The following is a 7,860-nucleotide window of genomic DNA, read 5'->3' on the forward strand; positions in this document are numbered from 1 at the left end:
GATATGAGGGGACGCGTCTAGCACGGAAGCCCGTGAGTACTACCCAAAAATTTCTTGGGGGGGGGGGGGGGGGTAGTGGGCCAAGGGCAGGTAGGAGACCTGCGCCCACTTACCAGGCTAACCGTGGAGAGCAGGAGTACGGGCAGACACCGTGTTACGCAGTAGAGCGCACGGTGTCTCCTGTACGTGTGCATAGCCCAGTGCGGGTTATTCCACCTCCCCGCACTGGTAGGGCTAGATTGAGCATTGAGCCAAGTGCCATGAAGCCGGCTCTACATATCTGGCCACCAGTACGTCTCCTTGGGCCGGCTTACATGGCACCAGCCTTACGCATGGTGTCCCCGGTTCGCCTACATAGCCCGGTGCGGGTTATTCCACCTCCCCGCACTGGTCGGGCGACGGGGAGCATTCAGCCAGGTAAGGTTGGGCAGGAAGCAAGGGAGCCAAGGGAGCCAATACGCCTGCACGGTCCGGTATTTCCGGCGCTACCTCTCCGCCCCAGCCCAGTACCACCAGTGCCTACACCACGCACCAGGCTTCCAGTGCGTTTCCAGAGCCCTGTTCCTCCTCCACGCACTCTCTCTATGGTGTGTGTCTCCAGTCCGGTGCCTCCAGTTCCGGCACCACGCACTAAGCCACCTGTGCGTCTCCAGAGCCCTGTACACACTGTTCCTTCTCCCCGTACTCGTCCTGATGTGCGTGCACTCAGCCCGGTGCCACCAGTGCCGGTACCACGCACCAGGCATATAGTACGCTTTGAGAGTCCAGTGTGCCCTGTCCCTGCTCCCCGCATTAGGCTTGAAGTGCGTGTCTCCAGTCCGGTGCCTCCAGTTCCGGCACCACGCACCAGGCCTACAGTGCGTCTCAGCCGGCCAGAGTCTGCCGTCTGCCCAACGGCGCCTGTACCGTCCGTCTGCCAAGCGCCGCATGAACTGCCCGTCTGCCATGAGCCTACAGAGCCTTCCGCCAGACAGGAGCAGCCAAAGCCTTCCACCAGACAGGATCAGTCTGAGCCATCCGTCTCCGCAGCGCCATCTGAGCCATCCGTCTCCGCAGCGCCATCTGAGCCATCCGTCTCCGCAGCGCCATCTGAGCCATCCGTCTCCTCAGCACCGTCTGAGCCATCCGTCTCCCCAGCGCCGTCTGAGCCATCCGTCTCCCCAGCGCCGTCTGAGCCATCCGTCTGTCCCGAGCCATTAGAGCCGCCCGTCTGTCCCGAGCCGTCAGAGCCGTTAGTCAGTCAGGAGCCGCTAGAGCCATTCGTCAGTCAGGATCTGCCAGAGCCGCCAACCAGACAGGATCTGCCAGAGCCGCCAACCAGACAGGATCTGCCAGGGCCGCCAACCAGACAGGATCTGCCAGAGCCGCCAACCAGACAGGATCTGCCAGAGCCGCCAACCAGACAGGATCTGCCAGAGCCGCCAACCAGACAGGATCTGCCAGAGCCGCCAACCAGACAGGATCTGCCAGAGCCGTCAGTGAGCCATGAGCGTCCAGAGCCGTCAGCCAGCCATGAGCGTCCAGAGCCGTCAGCCGGCGATGAGCGTCCAGAACCGTCAGCCGGCCATGAGCCTCCAGAGCCGTCAGCCGGCCATGAGCGTCCAGAGCCGTCAGCCAGCCATGAGCGTCCAGAGCCGTCAGCCAGTCACGAGCTGTCCCTCAGCCCAGAGCGGCTATTTATCCAGAACTGCCCCATAGTCCAGAGCTGTCTCTCTGTCCGGTGCTGCCTTTCAGTCCGGAGTTGCCCCTCTATCATGAGCTACCTCTCTATCCTGAGCTACCTCTCTATCCTGAGCTATCCCTCTGTCCTGAGCTATCCCTCTGTCCTGAGCTATCCCGGTGCTGCCCCTTGTCTCGATGTTACCCAAAGGATTAAGTGGGTGTAATATGAGGGTGGTCATTTGTAGGGGGAGATGTAAGCTGGGATTGACTATGGTGGGGTGGGGACCTCGCCCTGAGCCTGAGCCACCACCGTGGTCAGATGCCCACCCAGACCCTCCCCTAGACTTTGTGCTGGTGCGACCCGGAGTTCGCACCTTAAGGGGGGGGTTATGTCACATTCCTGACCTATTTCTGTTAGTTTGTTGTATGTGTTAGTTGGTCAGGACGTGAGTTTGGGTGGGCATTCTATGTTTTCTGTTTCTATGTTGGTTTAAGGGTTGCCTGGTATGGCTCTTAATTAGAGGCAGGTGTTTTGCGTTCCTCTAATTGAGAGTCATATTTAGGTAGGTTGTTTCACAGTGTTCGTTGTGGGTGGTTGTCTCCTGTGTCAATGTTTGTCGCACCATACGGGACTGTTCGGTTTGTTTTTGTACATCGTTTTTTTGTGTAGTCTATTTTCCTGTTCGTGAGTTCTGCGTTGTATGTGAGTTCGCATGTCCAGGTTTTGTCTACTCCGTTTTGTTGTTTTGTTAGGTTATAGTGAAGTTCGTGTTTTCGTCTTTTTCTGTAAATAAATATGTCAACTTCAGAAGCTGCGTTTTGGTTCAATCCATGCTCCTCCTCTTCGGATGAAGAGGAGGAGGACTACCGTGACAGAATGAGACTGATGTGAGGTAAAGAATAATTAATTAATAAGAAGACTAATTGATCAGATATTAAAATATCAAGAGTTATATTAGGAAAATTATAACTTTGTACTCTGAAGATTTTCCTTGGTGCCCCGACTTCATAGTTAATTACATTTAGATGATTAGTTTAATCACGTAATAATAATTAGAGAATTGATTTGATAAAATAAGTCTTCACTTTTAATGATGCCAAAGACACGACAGAGCTCTGCCCTGAAACAAGGCCAATGATAACATCCACTGTACTTCGCAATTCATTTACATAAGTATTCAGACCCTTTGCTATGAGAATCGAAATTGAGATCAGGTGCATCCTGTTTCCATTGATCATCTTGGAGATGTTTCTACAACTTGATTGGAGTCCACCTGTGGTAAATTCAATTGATTGGACATGATTTGGAAGGGCACACACATTAAGGTCCCACAGTTGACAGTGCATGTCAGAGCAAAAACCAAGCTATGAGGTCGAAGGAATTGTCCGTATAGCTCCAAGACAGGATTGTGTCGAGGCACAGATCTGGGGAAGGGTACCAAAACAGTTCTGCAGCATTGAAGGTCCCCAAGAACAGTTACCTCCATCATTCTTAAATGGAAGAAGTTTGGAACCACCAAGACTCTTCCTTGGGGCTGGCCACCCAGCCAAACTGAACAATCGGGGGAGAACGGCCTTAGTAAGGGAGGTTACCAAGAACACGATGGTCACTCTGACAGAGCTCTAGTGTTCCCCTGTGGAGTTGAGAGAATCTTCCAGAAGGACAACCATCTCTGCAGCACTCCACCAGTCAGGCCTTTATGGTAGAGTGGACAGACGAAAGCCATTCCTCAAAAAAAGGCACATGACAGCCTACTTGGAGTTTGCTAAAAGGCACCTAAAGGACTCTCAGACCATGAGAAACAAGATTCTCTGGTCTGATGAAACCAAGATTGAACTTTTTGGCCTGAATGCCAAGTTTAACGTCTGGAGGACACCTGGCATCATCCCTATGGCATGGTGGTGACAACATCATGCTGTGGGGATGTTTTTCAGCGGCAGAGACTGGGAGATTGGTTAGGATCGAGGGAAAGATGAACAGAGAGATCCTTGATGAAAACTTTCTCCAGAGCGCTCAGGACCTCAGACTGGGGCGAAGGTTCACCTTCCAACAGGACAACGACCCAAAGCACACAGCCAAGACAACGCAGGAGTGGCTTCTGGACAAGTCTCTGAATGTCCTTGAGTGGCCCAGCCAGAGCCCGGACTTGAACCCGAACGAACATCTCTGGAGAGACCTGAAAATAGCTGTGCAGCAACGCTCCCCATCCAACCTGACAGAGCTTGAAAGGATCTGCAGAGAAGAATCGAAGAAACTCCCCAAATACAGTTGTGCTAAGCTTGTAGCGTCATACCCAAGAAGACTCAAGGTTATATTTTCTGCCAAAGGTACTTCAACAAAGTCCTGAGCAGAAGGTCTGAATACTTACGTAAATGTGATAGCGAAAATGTCTAATAGCCTGTTTTTGCTTTGTCATAATGGGGAATTGTGTGTATATTGATGATGGGGGAAAAAACGATTAAATACATTTTAGAACAAGGCTGTAACGTAACAAAATGTGGGAAAAATCAAGGGATCTGAATACTTTCCTAATGCACTGTACGTTCTGGTCATTTAGCAGACACTTATCCAGAGTGACTTACAGTCAGTGCATTCAACTAAGATAAGCATTTCGCTACTCTAGCAATAACATCTGCTAACCATGTGTATGTGACCAATAAAATTTGATTTGAGATAGATAAACAACAATATCCAACATATCACTGTCATAGCAAGTAAAACGTTATGTAAACTGTTCCTGAGAATGTTGTTGCTGCTTGGTCGGCTACTTGCAAATGTATTTTAAAATAAAAAATACATGTTTTTTTTTATTAAATACGTTACAAAATACAAGTATTTGTAGTTTTTTTTGATACATTGATCTTCATGATATTTTGTCATTTTTGCCCATCTCTGGTTGTAGTGTTCGTTCTCTGATTTATCAATAAAAAACATGTGTATATGTTGAGTGCTACAGTTTGATAAATCCTAATAATTTGTGGCGCATGCAAATCCTTGAAAATCTATGTATGCCAGAATTTAGTATAACATTTACGCACAGTTTATAAATGAGGCCCCTGGTACTTCTTAAAAAAGTATGCTACTGTTATATCTTTATACTGCCAGTTACAAGGTAAGTGAGATCATTTAATTATTAAAATAATGTAATGTAACGACACAATATACTAGTTATGTGAATAAATGTAAACAAAAATACAAAATGTACTTATGTATCAAATAGTACAAAGAAGTGGGAAATGTATACCCCAAAAACAATGTATTGGAGCTATATTTCAAATACATAAGGAAAAGTCTAATTTTGAAGTATTTGTTTTGAAGTATTCTAAAACTGAACGTTTTGGTTTCATTTTGGTAAAGGCAGTGGGGCCGGTGAAATTGTCCTTCCCCGTGTCCTTGTCTCTGCTCTGGCCTCACCACAGACATGACAGGATGGTGACTTCTGTCACCCTGCTGTGGTGGTGATGACATGAAATCCATTGTTTCTGACAGGATACTGCCCCTTCCGCAGGCTACACCCTCCTGAGTTGACGTTTTCCCCAACGTTTCCACCTTCAAATGTAAATCTAAAATGGCAGGAGGTTCAAAGTAGAATGTTGATGACTGCATGTTTCATCCACACGTAGATCTAACCTGAAGTTAAATAACCCTGAAAGGTTGTTGCATAGTTGATGGTTTGAGCATCTTTAGATCATATGTTCAGCCTGTATCATATGGAAGTAAGCCCTAGTTCAAACACTGCTCTTTCGCCGCACCGAACAAGAAATACGGAAGAGAGAGGATACAGTGTTGTCTGAAACCATTAAGTGCGCCTCGGCGGACTTTTGATGACAGTGATGAAGCACACCACTATTTCAAGTAGTGCCAGAACAGTTCTTCCACTGTCGAGGGGAAATGGAAATGTATATTAATATACACTGCTCAAAAAAATAAAGGGAACACTTAAACAACACAATGTAACTCCAAGTCAATCACACTTCTGTGAAATCAAACTGTCCACTTAGGAAGCAACACTGATTGACAATAAATTTCACATGCTGTTGTGCAAATGGAATAGACAAAAGGTGGAAATTATAGGCAATTAGCAAGACACCCCCCAAAACAGGAGTGATTCTGCAGGTGGTGACCACAGACCACTTCTCAGTTCCTATGCTTCCTGGCTGATGTTTTGGTCACTTTTGAATGCTGGCGGTGCTCGCACTCTAGTGGTAGCATGAGACGGAGTCTACAACCCACACAAGTGGCTCAGGTAGTGCAGTTCATCCAGGATGGCACATCAATGCGAACTGTGGCAAAAAGGTTTGCTGTGTCTGTCAGAGTAGTGTCCAGAGCATGCAGGCGCTACCAGGAGACAGGCCAGTACATCAGGAGACGTGGAGGAGGCCGTAGGAGGGCAACAACCCAGCAGCAGGACCGCTACCTCCGCCTTAGTGCAAGGAGGTGCACTGCCAGAGCCCTGCAAAATGACCTCCAGCAGATCACAAATGTGCATGTGTCAGCATATGGTCTCACAAGGGGTCTGAGGATCTCATCTCGGTACCTAATGGCAGTCAGGCTACCTCTACCTACATGGAGGGCTGTGCGGCCCCACAAAGAAATGCCACCCCACACTATGACTGACCCATCGCCAAACCGGTCATGCTGGAGGATGTTGCAGGCAGCAGAACGTTCTCCACGGCGTCTCCAGACTCTGTCACGTCTGTCACATGTGCTCATGTGCTCAGTGTGAACCTGCTTTCATCTGTGAAGAGCACAGGGCGCCAGTGGCGAATTTGCCAATCTTGGTGTTCTCTGGCAAATGCCAAACGTCCTGCACGGTGTTGGGCTGTAAGCACAACCCCCACCTGTGGACGTCGGGCCCTCATACCACCCTCATAGAGTCTGTTTCTGACCGTTTGAGCAGACACATGCACATTTGTGGCCTGCTGGAGGTCATTTTGCAGGGCTCTGGCAGTGCTCCTCCTGCTCAAAGGCAGAGGTAGCGGTCCTGCTGCTGGGTTGTTGCCCTCCTACGGCCTCCTCCACGTCTCCTGATGTACTGGCCTGTCTCCTGGTAGCGCCTGCATGCTCTGGACACTACTCTGACAGACACAGCAAACCTTTTTGCCACAGTTCGCATTGATGTGCCATCCTGGATGAACTGCACTACCTGAGCCACTTGTGTGGGTTGTAGACTCCGTGTCATGCTACCACTAGAGTGAGAGCACCGCCAGCATTCAAAAGTGACCAAAACATCAGCCAGGAAGCCTAGGAACTGAGAAGTGGTCTGTGGTCACCACCTGCAGAATCACTCCTGTTTTGGGGGGTGTCTTGCTAATTGCCTATAATTTCCACCTTTTGTCTATTCCAGTTGCACAACAGCATGTGAAATTTATTGTCAATCAGTGTTGATTCCTAAGTGGACAGTTTGATTTCACAGAAGTGTGATTGACTTGGAGTTACATTGTGTTGTTTAAGTGTTCCCTTTATTTTTTTGAGCAGTGTATGTTAATTACAAACAAATAAAGGTTGTTTCGCTACCACACTCACAACGGAAGCACCGTCATGAGGAGAATCTCAATTGCCTGGTCTTCGCGTCCGCTCTCCTCGACTCCTTCTCAAAACCCATTGGATGAGAAAGCCAGAGGTCCCGCGCCACTAACCTTCTCCTCCAATGGGTTTTGAAAAAGAGGCGAGGAGATTCTCAGATTTGCCGGTGGAGGACTTCTGTGAGAGGTCACTGTTATAGCTGAACTCGATCCAAAATCAACAAGGAAGTCTGCTGCAGTGTTTGAAAGTGGTTGTATGAAACCTATCAGTGTGTCAAGCAAAGCCTGAGGGAACACACTTAATGTGTTCTGAAATCTGTTGTGAATGTATTGTAATGTTTTTAAAATTGTATAAGCGCCTTCATTTTGCTGGACCCTATGAAGAGTAGCTGCTGCCTTGTTGGAGAAAAAAACAAGTCATTTGTTTACATAATGATTTTTGATTCACAGAAAAGCTTTTTATTTTTATAAATGTTTTAATAATTCTTTCCATTTAAATGCATGTAGTTCTGTCCTTGAGCTTGAGCTCACAATATTGTCAAATTTTGCCTGGGAGAATGTACACTGCCATTTCATATTTTTTTCTAGACTTTGACAGGTAAATATTTATAGGCTCTTAGATTTAGCTAATAAATAATGAGTTCATATGCATATGTTTATAACTTTACCTAC

This window comes from Salvelinus fontinalis, chromosome 12 (assembly GCF_029448725.1).
Source record: "Salvelinus fontinalis isolate EN_2023a chromosome 12, ASM2944872v1, whole genome shotgun sequence".
Taxonomy (NCBI): domain Eukaryota; kingdom Metazoa; phylum Chordata; class Actinopteri; order Salmoniformes; family Salmonidae; genus Salvelinus; species Salvelinus fontinalis.